This window comes from Pelodiscus sinensis, chromosome 4, assembly GCF_052426305.1.
Source record: "Pelodiscus sinensis isolate ZL-2025 chromosome 4, ASM5242630v1, whole genome shotgun sequence".
NCBI lineage: Eukaryota > Metazoa > Chordata > Testudines > Trionychidae > Pelodiscus > Pelodiscus sinensis.
In genome coordinates this window covers 79,101,038-79,125,621 of record NC_143055.1, presented here as the reverse complement: position 1 = coordinate 79,125,621, position 24,584 = coordinate 79,101,038, and the positions used below count along the sequence as shown (strand labels likewise).

At 43.3% G+C, this 24,584-nt stretch overlaps 1 long non-coding RNA gene across 1 annotated transcript in view; it reads left to right on the top strand.

Moving 5' to 3' along the window:
- Positions 1 to 24,584, top strand: part of LOC112545227 (uncharacterized) — a 115,436-nt gene that overhangs the window by 39,271 nt on the left and 51,581 nt on the right. Inside the window, exon 3 of the long non-coding RNA XR_012904176.2 lies at positions 16,763 to 16,906. This is a non-coding gene — a long non-coding RNA (uncharacterized LOC112545227). The remainder of the gene's footprint in view (positions 1 to 16,762; positions 16,907 to 24,584) is intronic.

Sequence of the window (24,584 nt, the reverse complement as noted above, 5' to 3'; positions counted from 1 at the left end):
AAGGGGCTGCGTCTAGACTGGCAAGTTTTTCCGCAGAAGCGGCCGCTTTTGCGGAAAAACTTGCCAGCTGTCCACTGGCCACTTGAATTTGTGCAAGAACACTGACGATCTCATGTAAGATTGTCAGTGTTCTTCCGCAAATACTATGATGCTCCTGTTCAGGAAAAAGCCCTCTTGTGCAAATGTATTTGCACAAGAGGGCCAGTGTAGACAGCTCAGGACTGTTTTGAGCAAAAAAAGCCCCGATGACGAAAATGGCGATCGGGGCTTTCTTGCGCAAAACCGCGTCTAGATTGGTACGGACACTTATCCGCAAAAAGTGCTTTTGCGCAAAAGCGTCCATGCCAATCTAGACGCTCTTTTCCGCAAATGCTTTTAATGGAAAAGCATTTGCGGAAAATCATGCCAGTCTAGACGTAGCCAGGCACTTTGGAAATCATGGCTGACTTTCATAGCTACTAAGCACCTTCTACTGATTGGAATTCATAGGAGCCTATAGCCAGGTGTGCTGACGGGGGCGGGGAGAAGCAAAGGGAGCAATTCCCTGGGGCCTGACAATTCTAAAGAGCCCAGAGCTCCCAGCTGCCACCACCACTATTGCAAGAGCAGCGGCGCCTGGACATCGGGGCCCTTTAATTTGTTGCAGGAGAGCCGCACCGTGTGCTCCAGAACCATGTACTCTGAGCAGCTCAGAGTGCCAGTGGGAGGAGGGTTGGCATGCTACGGTCTGGGCAGTGCTGGGGTCTGGCTGCCCCAGACCTGCCCCCCTCCCATACTGCCCTGGGGCCCAGCAATCCTGTTGACACCCCTTGCCTATAGCACTGATATTTGTAGCTTTTTCCCGCTTTTTAGGTGGTATCCAGCTGGACTTGCAATTTTTAATGATTACATACCTGCTTAATTTGGTTTCCTTTTAGAATCCAGGCTGAGATGAAAAATTGAGAGGAAGCTACCTGATGTGAATAAGTATCACTTTGTACATTGGTGAGCCTTTTCACTGAATCTCTTTAGCAGATGAGAAAGTTCTGAGCACAGGGTAGAACATGAAGGTATAGATTTCACAGCTCAGCAAAGAGCCACAAATTCCATTTCAGAACCTGGTATGTCTGGCTTGTATTCTGCCTTCCTGATAAACATTCAAACGCAGTAGGTTAAATATTTGCAGAATAAATGGCTTGGTGCAGTGCTTCTGCAAGCTGGAATTACATTTTAAAAGCTAGGAAATCTTACTTCTAGCTAGTTTAAGTGGCAAAAATTTCAAGTCAGACTTTATCACACATACTTTGAGTAGTCCTTTACTAAGTCTATTACCTTACAACAGGGATAAGGGTGACAGAATCAGACTCTTACTTGTCCCATTTACTCTTAAAGGGTTAGAACACCATTACACATGTTTAAGTGCTTTAGGGTGCATCTACACTGCACCATAGGTCAAAATAAACTATGATGTTATTTCAAAATAGATTATCTTATTTCAAAGTTATTTCAAAATAGCTTATTTCGAAATTTGGCATTGTCTACACAGCACTAATGTAGAAATAAATTGCTATTCTGAAACATCTCTTACTCCTCGTGGAATGAGGTTTACAGGGATGTCAGACTAGCAAGCTCCTTATATTTCAAAATAACGGGTGTGCTCAAAAGATGTGGAATAGCTATTTTGGGATACCACTGTGCTGCAGTGTAGGCATAGCCTTAGTGAATAAAAATCTTTTCTTGAATTGGTGCCCGCATGCACTATATCTATTTTACCTACGCATATTTTATTGATGCTGTATGACTTGTGTGTGCAATGAACCAAGTATTATGTATACACATTTCTATTGCTACAACTTGTCCATAAAATGGTGTTTCTCAAATTTCTGGGAACAAGCATATATCAGTGAAATGTTTCTTTTCTTAGCAGTAAGATAAAGGTTTGAAATCAGTGTAATTTTGTTCAGTCTTTAGTATAATTTTGATTATATTTGTCTATTTTTCTACAAAATGACTTGCATTGGAATTATTTCTCTTTCCTGTCACACTTTCTAGAACAGTAAAATTATATAAATGCAATTTTTCCCACTCAGTGTTTGCAGCAGCAACACTAGACTCTCTTACAGCTCAGTGACAGCAGACCTCTGCAGCATCTCACAGGAGAAGGCATTTTGCTACAGAAACACTATTATTGTTATTGATATTAAGCAGGCTTAAGTGCCTGGGGGGCACTTGAATACCCAATTTCAAATCTCCTGTGATATGCGGTGGTAACATAAACTTGAGGGACTGTATTGCTATTCGGATGTTTCAGTGTAATAGACTTATCTGAACAAAAAGGCACCGCTTGTTTTGTTCCTGTAGTAAATCTCAAATCAAATTAGTCAGAACCCACACACACTAATTAGCCACATGACCACTCAACACCATATTGATGTTAATATAGGTTATAATTACCACAGTGTCAGTTCTGTATGCTAAAGCTATGACTTAGGAGTCTGATCCTGCAAAGTCCTATGTGCATTCTGGGATATATTGACCACCTGTCACCAGGGCCGGACCGAGCTATTCCGGCACCCCGGGCAGACAGTTTAATTGTGCCCCGGGTTGGGAGAGGGCGCATGCGTGGCCCCGCCCCCACCCGGCATGTGGGGGAGGGTGCACGGAGCTGGTGGCAGCAGGACGCACGTGCCTGGCCCGGCCCAGCCCAGCCCGGATACCGCTGCTGGTGTGCAGCCCGGGGCGGGCCGAGCCTGGCTGTGCAGGGCCCCGTGGCTGTGGGGTTAACGTGGCCCTCACCCCGGGTGGCCGCTGCATGGTGGCCGCTGGGACCTGCTGCAGCCCGCGATCCGGGAGCCAGGCGCCCCACATAGGTTGGCACCCTGGGCAGCTGCCCGGCTAGCCCATGCCTTAATCCGGCCCTGCCTGTAACCTCTAGTGATGACAGCAGACATTCTAAGTGCCTAGTACTTTCTTAGGAGGTGGTCCAAACCAGTCAGTTGTAAAACATCAGGGTATGTCTACACTGCGGTTAGACACCCACAGCTGGCCTGTGCCAGCTGGCTTAGGCTTGGTCTGGAGCTGGAGCCCAGACTGTAGGATCCTGGAAGGTAAATAAATGTGCGTGGTTTCCAGCTGGATTCCAATCATCTACAACACACTTAGCTCCTTAGGGTCATGGGGCTTAAGCTAAAGGGCTAATTTTGTGGCTAAACTTATTTGAAAACATTTATCCATGCATAACTAATCCCAGAAACATGCCAACTTGCTGTTGGGATTACTACTGAATATAGGAAACCACTAAACAATAATTTAACCATAAACTCCTGTATTAAATCCAAAGACCAAATGGTATGTATACAGTTGCTTTAAACATACCTTAAAAAGTCTAACTGTTAAGACATGTACTACATTCCAATGCTAACAAGCATTTGATCAGGATATTTGCAAATGGGCTAAACACGGGTGTTTTGACCCATACAGGTCAGCTCCAGCATGGTCAAGCACATGGTGGCAATTAGCTCTTTAGAGCTTTACTTTTATACCCTGTAACAAACAGGTGATGTCATTGCCAGGTACTGACTTCATCTAAGAACCAATTTGAGACATTACCCCCTCATTTCCAGTCTTAATCCAGACAAAGATTTATAACTGTTTTTCTTCCCAAGGCCTTTTCTCTCTTCCTTCTTTATTTCCAACACTATCTCCACTGCACCTGTGTTCATGTAGGATTTATCATTGGCATGGGGAAGGGTCGTATTGGCTCATTTTTAAGACAGATTCTCTTTGCAGATGGTTTTAAATAACACTGTCACTACTACTGGTCACAGGCCTCCTTTTCCAAAATTCCCCTTATGTCTTTAAGAACAACGATAAGTCCTGTGGCACCTTATAGGCTAACAGATATATAGGAGCATAAGCTTTTGTGGGCAAAGACCCACTTTGTCAGATGCATGCCTTATGTCTTTAGTTATTCTTTGTCAGATATCATGCCTATTTATTTATTTATTCTGGCCTTATCACTTATTATTTTCAAAGCCTTCTTTCTACTTGTTAGGGACTTTTTTTGCAACACATATATATTTCCTTAATTTATCCTACATCCTATGTTTCATTTTCTTCCTCCCATCCCCATTTAATCCTCTTCGCTTGTCCCCTTCCCAGTTCTATCCTCTGGCTGTGTCTACACTGCACCCCTTTTCCGGAAAAGGGATGCAGATTAGACCAGTTGGAATTGCAAATCCGCGGGGGATTTAAATATCCCCCGCGGCATTTGCATTTACATGGCTGCCGCTTTTTTCCGGCTTGGGGATAAGCCGGAGAAAAGCGCTAGTCTAGACGTGCTTCTCCGGAAAATAAGCCCTTTTCTGGAGGATTTCTTATTCCTACTTGAAAGGGCTTATTTTCCGGAGAATCACGTCTAGACTGGCGCTTTTCTCCGGCTTATCCCCAAGCCGGAAAAAAGCGGCAGCCATGTAAATGCAAATGCCGCAGGGGATATTTAAATCCCCCGCAGATTTGCAATTGCGATGTGTCTCATTAGCATCCCTTTTCCGGAAAGGGATGCCAATGTAGACACAGCCTCTGTGTTTTAATGAGAATAAGGGTCTGTCTACACTACAGTGCTATTTCGAATTAACTTAATTCGAAATAGTTAATTCGAATTAAGCTAATTCAAAATAATGCATTTATACACAAAAACTATTTCGAAATAGCAGACTCAAGATCAGGTTTAGAGCTCCACGAATATTTATTGGCTATGAGTCTAACATCCTCTTGCATCCCTGTGCTGCCTGGAAGGAATCCTAATCTGGTCCTAAATAGTAATGCTAACATTTAGGGTACGTCTAAACTACATGGCTCCATCGACGGAGCCATGTAGATTTGTTGTTTTGGCAAAGTCAAATGAAGCCGCGATTTAAATGATCACGGCTTCATTTAAATTTACATGGCTGCCGCGCTGAGCCTACAAACAGCTGATCAGCTGTTTGTCCGCTCAGCGCACTAGTCTGGACGCTCCCCTGTCGACATCAAAGCCCTTTGTCGGCAGCCCCGGTAAACCTCATCCCACGAGGAATAATGGGGCTGCCAACAAAGGGCTTTGATGTCGACAGGGGAGCGTCCAAACTAGCGTGCTGAGCGGACAAACAGCTGATCAGCTGTTTGTCGGCTCAGCGTGGCAGCCATGTAAATTTAAATGAAGCCGCGATCATTTAAATCACGGCTTCATTTGACTTTCCCTATGTGTCTAATCTACATGCCTCTGACGACAGAGGCATGTAGTCTAGACACAGCCTTAGATATTTTCTTATGCAAAGATGTGTGTCCTTGGACCAATCACATTCCTTTGCTGCACTATGACACTAGAGCAGGTTTTCTTCCCCCTGATTCTAAAGAGACCGCCAGTGGGGAAAATAGAAGTAATTATGATTCATTGCACATCTGAGTTGAGATTCCCAGCTGTGAAAAGCTAATACAGAATATGTATCTGCCAACAGCACCAGCCCTGGATCTGTCAGCATCTAAGGATTCATTTAAACTTTAGCAGATGGATTCTGTATTAGTATATTATATTACACCTTACTCATAATGAAGTTGGTATAAAAGGAACATGCACTCCTGGCAACTAATAAAATTTATTTATTGGATTTATTCAGCCAGTTCTCTTTAATTTTCTTTAACAGAAAATTCATTAACATTTCTGAGTCAGGGAAGTTAGCTCTAGGACAAGAAGTTTTCAATAGAGTAGATTAATGAAAAGCATATTCTTCCTGTTAGAGTGCTACTACTCGGAACATGCACATTACAAACCTTATTAATATCTGACATCTTTTAAATTATAAAGAACAAGCACTATCCATGTCAAGTACTATAACTGTGAATAATAATATTTTCTCCAATCCTGAGAGGTGCTGAGCATCTTCAACTCACATTGGCTCAAATTCTCAGTCCTTACTCAGGTAAGTTCCAACTGTGTTTACCTTTCAGGATTTGTCTTTCCACTAAATATCTTCCATCCTATACAAAATAGCTGCCTCTTTTAATAAATGCAGTAAAAGAATGTTTATTTTAGATATTATGTATAAGATTGATTGGTAATGCTTACAATAAGCAGGACACCTAGAATACTCTGGTTATACTGTTAGTACTAGCCACTGTGGAGCCAGTTTTGTCTCCTTAAACATCCCCCTTCTTCCAGCTCTCCTTCTTAGTTTGAAATACCGTAGACTTCAGAAGCTGCACATTAAAAAATTGCAGCAGGCAGCTAATAGCTGAGATCTACTGGGTGAAACTTGGCGCTCACTCCTGGCGATTGCCATCTCCTGCTTCTGGCAGCTTTCCAATTCTGAGTCTCTTCGTAGGAGTGAAAACAAGATGGGGAAATATTTATAAAAGTCAACCACTTTAATTTCATTGATCCCATTGTTTCACAGAGATGGAAGAAAAATATAACTGGAAACTTTTTTTTGGAAATTGACTTTTCTGTGTGGCCAATTCTGTTTCTGTGGGAATAGTTAAACAGGTTGGACCTCCTTGGTCTGGAACCCTCAGAACCTGAGTAGTTCTGAACTAGGGAATTTTCCAGACCAGGGGAAGTCAAGGCTACCCTCCCAGCCCTCAGCCCTGCTCTCAGGCACCCAGCCATAGGGCTCCACTCCAGGCCCTGGCTGGAGCTGCGCTCCTGGCCTCTGGCCCTGCTGCTGCCAGCCAACGCTGTGCTTCTGACCCTGGTTGTTTCTTACTCCCAGCTGGGCTCTCTGTTCTAGCAATACCTGTAGTCCTGCCAGACCAGAGAGCACCAGATTTTAGAGTTTCAACCTGTAGTAGATACATTAAACTCTTCTTTTTTAATACCAGAGGATATGTCTACACTACAATGTTAGTTCGAACTAACGGACGTTAGTTCGAACTAACAGACGTTAGTTCGAACTAACATTCATAGCCGCTACACTAGCGCTCCGCTAGTTCGAATTTGAATCGAACTAGCGGAGCGCTTAGTTTGAACTAGGAAAACCTCATTTTACGAGGATTAAGCCTAGTTCGAACTTACTAGTTCGAATTAAGGGGTGTGTAGCCCCTTAATTCGAACTAGTGGGAGGCTAGCCCTCCCCAGGTTTCCCTGGTGGCCACTCTGGCCAACACCAGGGAAACTCTATGCCCCCCTCCCGGCCCCGGCCCCCTTAAAGGGGCACGGGCTGGCTACGGTGCCCGTGCCAGGTGCAAGCCTGCCAGCACCCAGCCAGCAGACCCTGCACCTGGCACGGCACAGAGCCACCCACCCGATGTCCCCCAGCCCACCCCCTCTTCCCGGGACCAGGCTGGCGGCTCCCGGGAGCTTGCCCGGGACCGCAAGAGGCGGGCACCTTCCTGTGCTAGTGCGGACATCATGGACCTCGTCCACGATCTCCGCACTAGGCACAGGAAAGTGGCCGGCTAGGGCAGGAGAGCTGCCAGCCTGGCCACCCAGGAGCAGGTGTGCATGAAAATCAAGGGGGTCCACTGAGACCCCCGACCCTCAGCCCTGAGCTTACAATGGCCGTCCTGGGTCAGACCAAAGGTCCATCTAGCCCAGTAGCCTGTCTGCCGACAGCGGCCAACCCTAGGGACCCTGGAGGGGATGGACCGAAGACAGTGACCAAGCCATTTGTCTCGTGCCATCCCTCTCCAGCCTTCCACAAACTTTGGGTAGGGACACCACTCCTACCCCCTGGCTAAGACTACTCCATGGACCCAACCTCCATGACTTGATCTCACTTCCCTTTCAACTCTGTTCTAGTTGTAGCCTTCACAGCCTCCTGCAGCAAGGAGTTCCACAGGTTAACTATTTGCTTTGTGAAGAACAACTTTCTCTTACTAGTTTGAAGCCTGCTACCCATTCCTTTCCTTTGGTATCCTCTAGTCCTTCTTTATGGGAACTCATGAAGAACTTTTCTGTATGCACCCTCTCCACCCAACCCCTGCTTTTAGAGACCTCTATCCTGTCCCCGCTCCATCTCCTCTTTTCTAAGCTGAACAGTCCCAGTCTCTGTAGCCTCTCTTCATCTGGGACCTGTTCCCAGCCCCTGATCATGTTAGTTGCCCTCCCCTCTCCCAGCCTTTCTCTTCCCCTCTCCCACCTCCTTTTCCCAGTCTCCCCCAGTTTTGTTCAATAAAGACAGAGTCAATGTTGGAAGAAACGTTATCTTTATTTTGTACATCAATAAGAAGGGGGGCTAGGGAAGGGTAAGTGGAAGGAGGTGAGGGAGGAATGGGGTACGAGCCCCCGATGGGGAGGACTGGGCTGGCTCTTCGGGCTTCTGGGGGTGGAAGCTCTCCTGCAGCCCCCCGATTGCCCCCTCTCCCCAGATGGCAGCCTGCGGCAAGTGCAGCCGGGCTGATGGCCGAGTGGTGTGATGTGCCCAGTGTGGGTACTCCGGGCAATCCAAGCCAGGACTGCTTTGCAAGCGGGGCACCCCTTAGAACTGTTTGTCCGGGGTGGGGGTCGGGTCCCTTTAAGCACAGCCCTCGGCTAGCCTGAGACAGCATCTCCACGCTTTAAGTCTTCCTCTGATGCCCTGCCGGCACTGCTTCCGGCCATCCTTAAGCCCTGTTCAGGGTCCACTCAATGTGGACTTGCTAGTTTGAATTAGCAAAACGCTAATTCGAACTAGTTTTTAGTTCTAGACGCGTTAGTTCGAATTAGCTTAGTTCGAATTAACTAATTCGAACTAAGTTAGTTCGAATTAACGTTGTAGTGTAGACATACCCAGACTTTAATTTTTCCCCCTCTGATCCAATTTCAGCAAGCTGGATAGTTGCTATTACCAGCAGACTCCAAAGAGAGGAAGTGAGAACACAAATTTATACATTTCAGTTGCTATCTCACTTTAAGAATGAAAGACAGGGTTTGTAAATTAATATCAACAGGCACATGCTGCTTAGATACCAGCATGAGAGGTGTCATATAAATATCATGAATTACACAGGATGGAGTCTTAAATTAAATAATAGAATCATAGAATACTAGGACTGGAAGGGACCTCGAGAGGTCATCGAGTCTAGTCCCCTGCCCTCATGGCAGGACCAGGTATGATAGGATAAATTGGACAGGCTAGATTAGATAAAATAGGAGAGTAGATTTAGATAATATTAGATTCAATAGGAACTGTCGATTTAGAAACAGTAGGTGAAACTTGAGGGCTTGTAATGTCTAAAGAAAATGTTTTTGCTGTATATTAATAGCAATGTAGATGTCATTTATTTAATATCATATGCTTTATACGTTTTCTTACAGTAATTGCTTCTCTTCTGAAACGTAGCAACAGAGTGGGAATAGGGGAAAGTTTTCCTTACAAAAAGTACCGCAGGGTCTTTAGCATCCACACACAAAGCTGAGGCTATACCTGAAGGACCCTCTGCACTCTAAACTGTATGGAATTTTATTGATCACATGGCTCCCCTCTTGGAAGGATCCTACTGTATAATTCTAGGGGGTTTATATTGCTGCCATTCTAAATCTTATATCACCATCCTGCCCTGCTATCTTCTCTGATGATTCAAAACATGGTTTTGTATGTATGCCAAGAATAAACAAGGCTTCTTTACGTTTGATGATGGTTCATCCTTTTTACTTTATTTATGGACTCTTGAACAATATGTGGTAGTGTCTTTTCAGGGCAATCCAGAATATCAGTCTGGAATTTTCCTCTTAGAGCATATATTTGCTCTTAGCAATGCCAGGATGGGAGCAGCTTAATCTCCCTAGATTTTTAACAAACATCTATTAACTGAAGGTTTTGTGGCAGGGGACCATCTCTGGCATTACTCTAAAGACAAAGGGGCTATTAAGCTGTCTTAGTTGAGCAACTGAAGATTCATCCTCTATGGAGGAAACTGGCTGGGGAGAGCCAGCCATGTGTTCCACCCATTTCTCTCCCTAATCAGGCGTAGGACTTGGGTGGAGGACGCATGCTTGGGGAAGATGGCAAGAGTGCCAATGTGCCCTGCAAAACCCCAGCTGGCATGGCAGCCCCATGGGAATTTGAAATCTCCAGAAGTCAAAGAAGGACAATTTAACACAGTTCTCCACAGCATAACACTTAGTTTGCTTGTGTTCCAGCTTGCAACAGCTTGCTGAAACTCTCACTGGAGAGGAGAGGGAAGAGCAGGAGAAAAGTATACCTTCACTTAAGAAAGTGTCAGTAATTTCAGGTACTTTTTAGTATCCTGGCTAAAGACACCCTTCTAGTGCCTTTTAAAATAACAATATATCAGTTAGTATTATACGTTCGATTCATGGCCGGTAAGTCCTCTTTTGTGCCATTTCCCTTATGAAAAGCTGCTTGAGCCTATCATTTTAAAATCCTGACTCCATTGAAATATAAAGCAAAACTCCCCTGGACTTCAGCAGGGCTAGAATTTCACCCACTTATATGGATGTGGTATGCTAATAGAGGACCTCCCCGACAGCATGGGGTAATGGATGTGTGTGATCCTTGTGCATAGCAAACCTGGACGCTGGTACTGTCCTTTTTGGATGCTGTTTGGCAGCTAGTGGTGAAAGCAGCCCTGAAGTTGCTCTAGTCTCTGCTCTGGACGGGGCTAGCATAAAACCAGACTCTCTCAATTGAACCACAAATGGCTACTGTGTGCCCAAGCCCCAACTATGTCTAGTGGGCCATGGCACAGTTAAGATTCTGGTCCCCTCAGATTACCCTCTAAATAAAGGTTGCTCTTTCCATTGATAGGTTGTGGCTGGAAAGTAGGGAGTCCATGGAGCTGCTTCTCCTCCCATCTGGCTTATTGCTTTTTATCTCTGACTTTCCTCTCATAGGGTATGTCTACACTACCCCGCTAGTTCGAACTAGCGGGGTAATGTAGGCATACCGCACTTGCAAATGAAGCCCGGGATTTGAATTTCCCGGGCTTCATTTGCATAAGCGAGGAGCTGCCATTTTTAAATCCCCGCTGCTTCGAACCCCGTGCAGCGCGGCTACACGGGGCTCGAACTAGGTAGTTCGGACTAGGGTGCCTATTCCGAACTACCGGTACACCTCATTTCACGAGGAGTAACGGTAGTTCGGAATAGGAACCTAGTCCGAACTACCTAGTTCGAGCCCCGTGTAGCCGCGCTGCACGGGGTTCGAAGCAGCGGGGATTTAAAAATGGCGGCTCCCCGCTTATGCAAATGAAGCCCGGGAAATTCAAATCCCGGGCTTCATTTGCAAGTGCGGTATGCCTACATTACCCTCCTAGTTCGAACTAGGAGGGTAGTGTAGATATACCCATAGAGACCAGACAGGTATATGTTTGCATGGACGTTAGCTCTTAAAGAGCCAGTGGCGTGGCATTCAGTGCTCCCCACAGTTACAGTCTTGCTGGCAGAAGCAGGAAAGAGTTCTGGAGTGCTGTATGCATATCATAATGGGAACCTCATTTTGCAGTCAATTCTATTTCATAGTTTTCCCTGCGGCTGTATATAAGCAACCACAATCTTCTGGTGACAACTGAGAGATCCATCCCAGGCATGAAAACCCCCAGGCACAGCTGAATGATAATCACACTGATCAGGAGGCAACATTTTAATCTGTGGAAAAAACAAGAGCATGACTTGACACCTATGATAGACAGAGAATTTATCATAAACCTGAGAGTATTGTTCATATAATCACCTTACATCCTATGCACCACTCATAATAATGTGGAAAACGAGAATAAAAATCCGCTTGTCTGTCTTGCTTCGCATTTGCACTTTCCTGGCCCATAAACCTCTAAAATAGGCCCTATGTCCTTGGGACTTGTGTACACTCAGACACATTTAACAGTCTGTTAAGCTACATCCTGCGGAGCCAGAACCCCATTTGGCATATATCGGCACAGCTTCTCTGACGTCAGTGAAGATGCATTGATTTACACCAACTCAGAATCCAGCCCTGTGTCCTCAGACCACTGCACAGTGATGAATTAGAATGTCTTCCTTACTATGTACCTTTGATTAATTAATATAGATAGAAATTCAGTAAATGACTCATTTGTTATAGCTATGTCCAGAAAACACAGCTAAAATATTTGCACTGTACCCTGTGATGTGCCTTCTGAGCTATTTCTAGCGATGCAACTACATGTCCTGCTTCCTTCATCCATTGCCGGAAATATTTGGGCATTAACAATTAAGGCCACATATACTGATACTGTTTTTAACATCTGTTGTAACTTTCTGGTGCCTCTCTCCTAGGATTTACTTCACCAACTTAAAATAATCACATTGCCAATGGCCACAGCCCGCAAATAAGGAAACAGAGAAATACATATTCTCAGAGACGCTGCTCAAAATGCAGAGGGAGAGAGTGGGGTGGGGAGGGAACTGGATCTAAACTACCTGTATATTCAGACTGCCCATTTTACTGAGACGGGCAGTAAATATAGAAAGATAAAAATTGGTAGCAGAAGCCACCAATTTTATGAGATTACAGTTATTGAAGAGTCTAGAATATTTTTCTTCTTACATTCATATTTATAGATACCCTAAATTAATTAGTGATAAGGAGAAACAACCATGACGAGTTAAGAACAGGACTTCAAATTTCAATGTTAAGATTTTTAGCATAATCTGTTTATTTAGAAAAGAATGCACACACATTGCTTCATTTTTAACAAAACCTACATTAATCTTTACTACTATCATTCCCAGGATCCCAAGTCATGGACTAGAAGTCCAGCAAGACAATGGGAGAGTGCTGAGGATATTGACTGGGAGTTCCTTCCCAACCTGACGGGCAACATGCAAGACAGCACAAAGGTGCATGTTTGAAAATGTGGACGATGGCATCAAGGGTGGATAATACCTCTTGATGGTGAATGAGAGATGATAGGTTGTGAAAGAGACAAGCAGCTTTTGTTTAATGCAACAGAGAGCAGGGACCCAGTGAAGGCATGTGAAGAGAAAGAGACGATAGTCTAATGAAGGATCTTTGCAGCACATTCTGAATGGATATGAGGTGATTTGTCAAGACCAGAACAAGGAACCCTACAAGGGTGTTGTAGGAATAGAGATGCAAGATGATGAGAGCCTGCAGAGAGTCTTAGCCATGTTGATAGACAGAAAAAGCCTTATCTTAAATAGATTTATATAAAGCTAGATCTAGACATAGCTAAACATGTAATTTGGTGTATTGAAAGCTCTACTGAAATTGTAAGTTGTTAGTTTAAATGTTGAGGGTTTTTGCTGGTCCTGCTCTGTAAATAAGTGTGCAATCTGGGCCTACCAACAATCATTCAGCAGATAGCCCATATTAATCTAGGCTAAGTTGTTTTAGGAAGAATCCTGCTTTCAAGTAGGAATAAGAAATCCTCCGGAAAAGGGCTTATTTTCCGGAGAAGCGCGTCTAGACTGGCGCTTTTCTCCGGTTTATCCCCAAGCTGGAAAAAAGCAGCAGCCATGTAAATGCAAATGCCACGGGGGATATTTAAATCCCCCACGGATTTGCAATTCCGACTCGTCACATTAGCATTCCTTTTCCGGAAAGGGATGCCAATGTAGACGTAGCCGAGATGTTTGAGGATGGAATTGTAGGAGTGGGCTGCCTGAGATGGTAAACAGTGTATTCAATGAGCTTAGGGATGGAAGGGAAAGGAGCAATGGTTGGAGAGGCAAATGGAGTCAAGCATTTCTCCGTAGCACTTACAGCAAGTAATCTTGCTAGGCAGCTAGAGTGCATTGCCCCACTCTACTAAATTCATTATGTTGTTAAAATGTTTCCAGTAAATGTCCAACTGCAAATATATCTGTCTTAAAAAGGCTACTTCTCCATCCTCCCATGAAGGAAAGTAAGTGGAAGGGTGTATAACAGCACTACTCAGCCATACTTTCCCTTAGCTCTAGATATGATATATTACTCAAATAGCTTTAAAAGGCTTTAGAATATCCTTTTTTCAAAAATGTTGAATGGTCTTTTTTGTTGTTCTGGCCACTTAATATTTGCACTGATCTCTGAATATATTTTTGATTGATCCCATGTTACCCATTTCACTGAGGGTATGTCTACACTACCCTCCTAGTTCGAACTAGGAGGGTAATGTAGGCATACCGCACTTGCAAATGAAGCCCGGGATTTGAATTTCCCGGGCTTCATTTGCATAAGCGGGGCGCTGCCATTTTTAAAACCCCACTCGTTCGAACCCCGTGCAGCGCGGCTACACGGGGCACGAACTAGGTAGTTCGAACTAGGCTTCCTAGTTCGAACTACCGTTACTCCTCATTCCACGAGGAGTAACGGTAGTTCGAACTAGGAAGCCTAGTTCGAACTACCTAGTTCGTGCCCCGTGTAGCCGCGCTGCACGGGGTTCGAACGAGCGGGGTTTTAAAAATGGCGGAGCCCCGCTTATGCAAATGAAGCCCGGGAAATTCAAATCCCGGGCTTCATTTGCAAGTGCAGTATGCCTACATTACCCCGCTAGTTCGAACTAGCGGAGTAGTGTAGACATACCCCGAGTGACTACAATTGTGACTTGGTAAATGAGACGTTAGTACAGTAGACTTCCGATAATCCGGAACCTATGGAACCTAGGTGGTGCCAGGTTATCAGATATGCCGGACTATCAGGAGGTACTATAAGATGATTATATATATATACTGTATACATTATATACTGTATATAAAGTGTTCTTAACCCTTTTTTATTGTACATACTGTATACAGTATACTGTAATGTTTTAGTTTCTTTAAGCCTTTTTTACCCTTTTTGCTCAGTTCAGCTGCTGCTGCTGTTACCTTGTGACTCATTTTTTGCCGAAGCTCACTCACTAGGCTCTTTCCATTTTGATGCCGGACTATCAGGAGTGCCGGACTATTGGATGCCGGACTATTGGAGTTTTACTGTATTATGTATTCTAAAGTTGGGTTTGCAAATGAATCATGCAGTTTTGCTATATGATTATTATCCCAGACTCTATTTTTGACAAGTCTTTAATAGTATGTTAATTCTAAAGTATTATACTATGAAAAATATTATGGCATAAATTTCCACGAATTATGCTAATTCTTTGTATAGAGAGAATGGGTTTATTTGACAATTCAGTAACCTAAAGGGGAGAGAACATTTTACAATTACAACAAATCAGATATGCTTAAATAAATATTACTCTATATAGCATCTGGAAAGAGGAAAATTCAGTATGAATTAGAGCATTTGTTTAACACAAGGGTGGGCAATAATTTTTGATGGGGTGGGGGCAAACCTAGAACTTGGTAAGTGGTCAAGGGCTGTACTCTTCCATGATATTAATGGAGGAGGTGCAGAGTCTGGTATGGAGGTTGGATGCAGGAGAGGGTGTGGGGTCTGGGAGGAGGTATGGGTACAGGAGAAGATTCTGAGCTGCAGGAGGGTGTAGGAGGCGGTGCAAAGTCTGGGAGAGATTTGTGACCTGGAGTAAGGGTGCGGGGGTTTGGATTGTGACCTGGGGCAGGGGTACAGGAGGGATAGCCAAAGGCTGAGGGGAAGGAATGAATGAGGTACCAGTGCAGGCTCTGGCTAGGAGGCACTTCCCTGTGTGGCTCCAGGCCAGCAGCATCTTGATGTAGGCTCCCTGCCTTTCACACCACTGTATGCCCTCAAAGTGGCTGGCTGTGGGGGCCTTGTGTTCTCTGAGTGTCATGAGCCCCTGGGGAGGCGGGCATTGCAAGCATGGTCCAGCCAGCTCCCATTGGTCAGAAACCAGCCAACAGGAGCTGCAAGACTGTGCTGGGAGCAGTGGCTCATCGTGCACAGAGAACACATGGTCCCCATAGTCAGCCCCTTTGAGTCATGTGTGGGGACATGGAAAGCAGAGAGCCTGCCTGAGGCTCTTACTGGGCCACAGGATGGTGGCAGCAGGCAGGATCCAGTGGTGTGGCGAGCTGGATGCAGCCTATGGGTCATATTTTGCCTGCTCTTGACTTATTATGTTGCACCTTTGCTGTTGATAATGTGGTAGCTATGGGCAACAAATGTAATACTTCACAAATCTAGAAACTGATCTCTGAAAGTAGACATGGCAGTCTTGTTAGCAACTATTGATTTCCCTGAAAGTCTGAGAGGCAAAGATCATGATCTATTGTTTAGAACTAGTCATGTGGCACTTCTCGGAGGGTACGTCTACACAACCGGGCTAAAGCTGAATTAAGATGCACAACTTCAGCTACATCAATTGTATAACTTAAGTTGAAATAGCTTAAATTGGCTTTTGGTGCTGGCTATACAGCAGGAAGTTGAAGAACATTTCATTAGGAATAAGGGAAGTTGAAGGAAGAGTGAAGGTTACCATGAGTCAGAGTAAGAAGTCCTCTAGCTCAACATTATTTTGAAATGAAGGCTTGTAGACATGAACTATGTTATTTCAGATTAACATCAGTTATTCTGAAATAACACTGCTGTGTAGATGTACCCAGAGTTGCAAAGAGTTCCTTCCTTACTGTGCTTTGCAGGAATTTGCTATAAACTCCATATGTGTATTTATACGTATATCTTCAATGCCAGTTGGTTATTTGCTTAAATAAAGAGACCTTGAGAACAGGATTCCTAGAAGTGGGAGAACAAAATTTATTAAATTTACTTTCCTTGCAATGTTTGTACATTTCCTCTTCCCTTTTTGCAACAGCTGACTCTTCACTTTTAAAATCTGTTGGGTGCAGGGGCCGTATTTTTGTTATAGTTGTACAGTGCCTACCAAAATAAGCCTGAATCGTAAATGCAACTGTAATACACATAAATAATATCATTGTGAGAGAGACTGTACTTACATTGTTAACTTTTCCCTCCATCTTTTTAAGGTGGGCTGGTGTAGGCCCCAGCACCCCCTACAGGAGGCTAGTGGCCTTGCTGCACCCCATCCCAGCAGGAGGAGCGGAGAAGAGGTCTTCCAGATGCTATAGAGTGGCTGTCTCTGTGGCAGCCAATCAGGACCCAGCAGAGAGGTATAAAACAAGCTTCAGGGCTGGGGCTTGGCAGTTTCCTTTAGGAGCTTGCCCCAGCCAGATTTATACCCTGACTGGGAGATCAGCACTATGCCTAGCTCCCAGTGTGAGCTTAGCCCAGACCCATTGGCCAAAGACCAGCCACAAGCAGAGACTTACTAGCACTGTGGACAGGGCTAGTCAGGCCCTGGTTTCAGGACTTTGAGGGTGACTGGACAACCAGGCAAGGACCCTGCACAGCGCCAGTTGGCCACAGTGGGGTGCTCACCAGCTGTTGGACCCGTTATACTTTTCTTTTTAATTATTTTGCTGCATCTCCCCAAGTAGCCCAAATATAGTTGCTTGAGCACATTAAAATTACTCATAAACTCATGCATCTAGAAGCTATGGTGTTTGCTGATCTTCTATGGCACCTTTAATTTAAAGATTTCCCAAATCCTTTCAAGCACCAGATAATCCTCATAAAGCTGCTGTGAGCCTAGAATAGACTCCAGAGCACATGGGCTGTGTCTACATTGGCAAGATTTTGCACAAAAGCAGCCACTTTTGCGCAAAATCTTGCCGCCTGTCTACACTGGCCGCGAGTATTTGCGCAAGAACGCTGACTTTGTAATGTACACAATCAGTGGTTCTTACGCAAATACTCTGATGCTCCCGCTCAGGGATAAGCCCTCTTGCGCAAGTATTCTTGCACAAGAGGGCCAGTGTAGACAGCAACGTTAATTTCTTGCGTAAGAAAGACCGATGGCTAAAATGGCCATCGGAGCTTTCTTGTGCAAGAGAGCGTCCACACTGGCACGGATGTTTTTGTTCAAAAGCAAATCTTTTGTGCAAAGGCACATGCCAGTATAGATGCTCTCTTGTGCAAATCCTTTAACGGAAAAACTTTTCCATTAAAAGTATTTGCGCTAAATCATGCCAGTGTAGACGCAGCCATGATGTCCAGTCGTGTTAAGTGTTGGAAAAAACCTACTTCTCTCTTGGTTACTGTAGAGAGATCTTATATCTCACAAGGAGAGAAGGATAGTGATTTAGTTTTGCAGCTTTTTTTGGAATGTGGCTGACTGCTTTTGGTTGTTGTGGTCACTCTTCCCTGCTTCAGGAGTGCTATGAAATACCTCAATGTGGTCAAGTTGCTCAATTAGCTTTATGCATCTTGCTTGATATAGTGGTATTACATGTTGGTTTGAGGCTATTAGAGGGACAAGGTAGAAGAGTTGGTATCTTTATTTTGACCAACTTCTGTTTGGTCAAGTTTACACACAGCTTTTCTTCAGGTCTGGGAAAGATCATGCATCTTGTTTAATTACTCCACTTCATATTCCTTCTGCCCCATGTGAAATGAGCTTCACTGGTCTATTAGGGTGTGTCTAGACTACATTCCTCTTTCAAAAGGAATGTAAATGAAGGAAATAGAAAATGCACATGAAGTTCAGATTTACAGATCTCACACTTCATTTGCATAATTGTGTCTGATCACTTTTTCATAAAAGGTTTTTCGAAAAAAAAAGCAGAAAAAACCCTTTTTCGAAAGAACCCTGTAAGCCTCATTTTCTCAGGAATAAGCGTTCTTTAGAAAAAGGTTTTTTTTCTGAAAGAATCGTGTCTAGACTGCTTTTTTTTTAAAATCCTTTTTCAAAAAAGCAATCGGACATGATTATGCAAATGAAGTGTGAGATTTGTAAATCTGCGCTTCATTTGCATTTTTTATTTCCTTCATTTACATTCCACTTTCAAAAGAGGAATGGAGTCTAGATGGACCCTTAGGGTAGTTAAATCCATAAATCTAAAAGCTCACAGATGACGATTCCTTACCATTTCTATCTTTCCAATGCAGTGCGATAGCATTAAGGACACAAGAGCAATCTCTGGAAAAACAACCCAAATCTTGAACTGATTTTGCCTCTTACACTTGCTTCCCTTTGGAACTTTCTTACAAATTTCCTGAATTTGCTAAAGACTGCTTTCTTGAAATCCTTTATTTTTATTGTGCTGTTTTTCATCCTACCATTCTTTGAAATCATGAACACTACCACTTCACAATCCCTTTCAACTAAGCTGTCTTCTGCTTTCAGAGTCTCAACCTGTGCCTTCCTCTGTCAAAATCAAATCTAGAATAGCCCCTCCCCAGTAGCTTTCTCCATCTTCTGAAATACAAAATTGTCTCCAATACATTCCAAGAACTTGTTGGACAATCTGTGCCCTGCTGTGGTTATTTTCCCCCCACAGATGTATGGATAGTTGATGTCCTCCATCACCACCGTGTCTTGTGCTTTTGGGTGATTTTGTTAGCTGAGAAGAAAAAGAAGCTTCATTTACTTTTTCCCTTGTTAGGTGATCTGTAATAGAGCCCTACCATCACATCATCCTTGTGTTTTTTGCCCCTTTACTCCCTGAAGAATCTTCAAGAAAACAAACTGTTCATAGGTCACCAGATTTCCCTACCGCTAGTCACAAATAGTGTCATTTTTGTGCTGGTTTGTTTGTCCTGAGGAATAGATTAATTAGTGCTAAATGAAGTTAAAAAGACATTGAAATATTTCAACTATGTAACAGTGGAGTGGGAAAATATCACACCATGTGACATTTTAGAATTCTGAACTGAGCAAAATAGTTTTCCTAGACTTTCATGGGAGCTAATTATAAAAATGGTCTCAGCTTTGCCGCTGTTTTTCAGCTGCTATTTTTCCACTTTCAAATAACAGAATCTAATCTAATTTTTCCCTCAACAATTTTTGCAAGTGTCAATTCCATCACAAACATCTTGCTAACCGATCTATAGGCACAATCAGGTGAGAGGTATGAACAATCTGTGCATGCAAGCAAAATTAACTGCAGAAGCAATTTATTGTGGGAGCAAAATTACACCCACAAATATGGGCTGCTTTTTATAAAATCAATCCCATAAATATACATACATCTATTAAGGTTAAGAAATTGCAGTGAAAGGCACAATTTGATTACTAGTGATACTTGGCTTCCTCACAAAGCCATGCACAAGATTACATGGAAATCACCAGATGGCCAAACCAAAAAAGCAGACTCAGTATCAGTAAAAAGCATAGAAGATGGTCACTATTAAATGTTAGTCTATAGAGGGGCCACATGATAGTGATTATGATCTACAAATGCAAAAGATTAAGATTAAAGTGCAACTGGAGACAAATTTGATCATGATAAATTAAAGGTAGGAATACAAAGTGATCCCTGGAGAACATTTCAGTCCATTGATTTGTGACACCATATTACAGATCAGCTAGAAAATATTTATGGAAGGAATACAAAACACAGTGGAGGAACTTTTTGGAGGGGGTAAATTAAAAAAAAAAGAAAAGCTGAACGAGCATTGAAACAAGGTTCCTACAGAAGAGGTATAAATAAACCAAGACTGCTGGGAAAGTAGAAGTAGTAAAATCATTGGCTGTGTCTAGACTGCATCCCTTTTTCGTAAAATGGATGCAAATTAGACACATCGCAATTGCAAATCCCTTATCCATTTTAAGGGATAAGGGATCTCTCGGAAAAAGCTTTATTTTCCGAAAGATCCGCGTCTAGACTGGTGCTTTTTTCCGGCAAAGCTCCGAGACGGAAAAAAGCGGCAGCCATTTTTATGCTAATGAAGCGGGGGGGGGGATTTAAATCCCCGCTTCATTTGCAATTGCGATATGTCTAATTTGCATCCCTTTTACGAAAAAGGGATGCAGTCTAGACACAGCCATTATGTAAGTCAATGAAGAAATTATAAAGACTGGGCAAGCCTTATGTAAAAAGGCTCAGCAATTAGAGGAGGTATGACAATAACAATATATAACCAATATACAAAAAGGCTAATTGAAACATAATCAGGCCAGGGATAATGGTTTTTAAAAAGGCTACCAGTGAACTGATGACAAATTCTGAAGAGAATTTTGACAAAGAGCTGAATCTTGCAGTTTATCTAGATTGTGGTGAGCAATAATTTTTGATGTGGGGCCACTCCAAGAATTTGAAAAGTGGTTGAGGCTGCACTTTTCCAAAATATGAATGGAGGAGGTGCAGGGTCTGGGATGGAGATTAGGTGCAGAAGGGAGTTTGGGGTAAGGGAAGGAGTTTGAGTGAAGGAGGCAGTTGTGACCTGGGGTACTAGACTGGAGCGCAGGGGCTTGGACTGTGACCTAGGGCAGGGAATTGGGATACAGGAGGTGGTGCAGGAGTTTGGGTTGTGAGCTATGGTAGGAGGGGACTGTGATCTGGGGGAGGGGATTGGGGTGCTGGATCTGAGAGGAGTAAGGGTGCAGACGATTTGGGTATGTAGAGTAGAGCAGCAGGAGTGGGGGGCAGAGGCTTGGGGAAGGGATGAATTGGGTGCCAGAGGCAGCCTTTGGCCAGGAGACTTACCAGCCAGCAGCTCATCCCTGAATCAGTCTCCCTGCCTGCCCTGATCCCCACCCCCACACAGGCTGCAGCCATGTGCTCTGTGAATAAGTATGAGCCCCTTGTGCTTCGTGTCTGCCTGTTATTGAAACAGGCAGCCCCCACTGGCCAGTTTCTGGCCAGAAGCTGGCCAATGGGATTGTGCTGTGGGGCAGGAGCGGCTCCTAAAACTTCCCCCTCCCCTGTAGGCTCAGTTTCTAAAGTGAAACTATGTCACAGCCGTGTTTCTGAGCAGTGTGCATGTGGGGCAAGACATGTGGGGGGCGTGCCTGCTTAGGGCTCCCCATAATTTGCGGGCTGGATCCAGTGGCTTGGTGGGCCAAATCCAGCCCATGGGCAATATTTTGCCCCGGCCTGATCTAGATTAAAGCACTTTAGACAAGCATGATGAACATGATAGCTTATATGGCACAATGGATATCAGCACTGAACCATTGTTGAAAGAATAGACACAGTAAAGCAGCTAAAAAAAGAGAGGAAAACTGCAGGAACAGCCCATATAAAAGCTGAGTTATCAGCAGTTTAAGGTCTATCAAAGCATTAGAGAAAATGTACAAGACGGTATGGGAGCAAGAGAAAGTAACAGATTATTGGTGCAACTGTGATCTTAAGTGAGTCTTCAAGGAAGAAGATTCCGTACGTTTGAATAAATTTAAAAAGGTATAAATTATAGTAAGTGCCAGGAAAAATCATGAAGAAAGTAATTGTCGACAAGTGAGGACGAGTTGCAGAGAAAGTAGTAGTCAAGGAACAGTGTGACTTCAGACATAGCTGAAGTTGTATTGACCAAATAGTCATGGTCTCTCCGTCGATTATGATGGGGGAATGAGAACTGGGATTAGAGACCTTTGCTGCTTCCATCAATTTCACAGAGACATTCAATTTGGAGGGAAGCACTATGGAAAGTAGCACAATCATATGGAAATAGATAAAATTGCCATTAGTCAAAGGAGCCATAAAATCACTTTCTTTTCATTATGTTCTTAAGTTGGATATTTAACATAGAGTTGGAGGGCATGGCATTAGATGATCTAGAGTTGACTTCCTTAGTTTATGCAGATCAGCTTCATCTAACTGGCAGACCCATTTGAATCAATTATTATACTTTTCACTACTTTGGAAAGTTGGTGTAGTCTACTTGGACTTTCAGTAAATGCCAAGATGAAGTGGTTTAATAAATTAATAGATAAGAGAGGACAGTAATGGTTTTAAATACAGAACTCATGAAGTTGTACAACAAACAGAATCTTGTGTATACCTAGGAAACTTGATCAGTGCTGTGGGTTATTTCCAGGATGAGATTAAAAGATGTTCCTTAGCTACCGTAGCTGCACAGCAGCTCATGGCAATATGGACTCAAAAACATTGGTTGATACCAAGGTGATAATTTATAAGACCAGCATCCCAATGATATTACTTTATGGTCTTGAAGCAGGTGCACTGAATGAGACAGCAGATGGCTGGAGGCCATTGAGAAGAGTTCTTGAAAAGATGGCTAGTGTTGTATAATGGAATAATTTCTAAGACAAATGAAGTTAGAGGGAGAATAGGATGTGAGTCCAGGGCAGGACTGGCTCCAAATGAAAATAATCACAATGGTGCAGAAGGCTACCACTGACTAAACAGTATAATGCACACACAGCTGTGACCAGGCTTAGCTTAATGGAGGAACAAACCCTGAACAGGAATAAATGGTGATGCTGTACTGCTCCCTGTGCCTGTGCTCTGGGAAGAAAAGAAGAATATATGTGCAGAACAGAGGGTTTTTTTTCTATTTTGCACACAATTTATCTTAAGATACAGAAAACAAGCACAAGCTAATAGATATGCAATGTCAGAACCATGACAGTAGCTAGAAACTAATGACATTTATACCATTACAGATGTTATTGCTGAATGAGGCTGTATTGTATAGGTTGTGTTGCAGCTAAGTACTGAGTAGGAGAGAAGTGATCTACACTAGAATTTGTATGCATGTGTCTATTTTTGCAAATTAACATTCTTATTTTTTAGAACAGGATGCTAAAGGGCATACTCTAGCAAATAAAGCTATTTCAATGTGTGCAAAGAAACTATATTTCCTGTATCTCGTTCTACAGTGCTGTGAACTATAATTTAATTCAAAATAAGGTATTCACAGAGAAACTCAAAGATGGACTTCATGAAAAATATAGACTTTTTCCTATTGGAAAGTTCTCAATACAATATTTTTCAAATTCTGAGGGCTATACTAAGTCTTTAAAGTTGGCACATATTTGAGTGTTTGTTGGACCTTCGTCTCCAGGGTTTCCCTCTCTCTCCTAGATGATCATTATTGGCAAACCTTTTCTTTTGGGGGACAAGCCCCCATCTCTGCTCTGGGGTGAAATCCTGGCTACATTGTCAGTGGTAAAATTTCCAATGACTTTAATGGAGCCTGAATTTCACCTCGTATTTCTTCACCACAGTTCCGTCTGCCAGTCCCCACAGACTTGATATTCTGTGTCCTACCACATAAGTGAACAAATGCTGAGTACAATGTTTTCTGCCTCAGTGGCAATAAAATTGCAACACACTTAATTTGATGTAAATTCTTATTCTTTCATTTCAGGCCTGTTCCTTGTAATACTGCATCTTGGCTGTGCATTCAAAATAAGGGCTGGGAGGAGGAGGGGGAGAGATGTGCATTTGCTATTAAATTTCATTGTTACTTGGCAATTGTTACTGGATTTCATTACAGCACATTCATTATTTAACAGGTAATAGTCCCTGAATCCTCCTTGACATTTTCTTATTTTTGTATAATTACTGTTCAAAAACAACCAGGGCAAGCCTAGAATTTTAAGGTGTGAGTTGTAACTCACTTTTGGAAGACAAAACAAGAAGAGGCTTCATGCAACAATGTCCAACATTTGTTTGGTGAAATCAACAGAAAAAGAAAGCAGCTCATCCTAAAAAAGAAATACTTTATACACAGAAGAAACACCAGCCTCACCTCAGATCTTTGATTTGTTCCCTTCACATTAAACTCAATGGAGCTTTGAAATTTACAGAACTTGTCAAAAGTGAAAGTAACTTAAATTTCTTACGGGTACTCTTCTCTCTCTCACATACATACACACACATTGTGGGAGGTATTCAGGGCAGGGAGTTGTGGTGGGTGGGATTAGGGTGAGGATGTGGGGGGAGGGTGCAAGAGTCAGGGTAGGAGCTGGGAATGTGGAGGCAAGGGAGCTATTTAGGGAGAGTGTGGGGGGCTCAAGCCTTCCCCCAATATTCTCGCTAG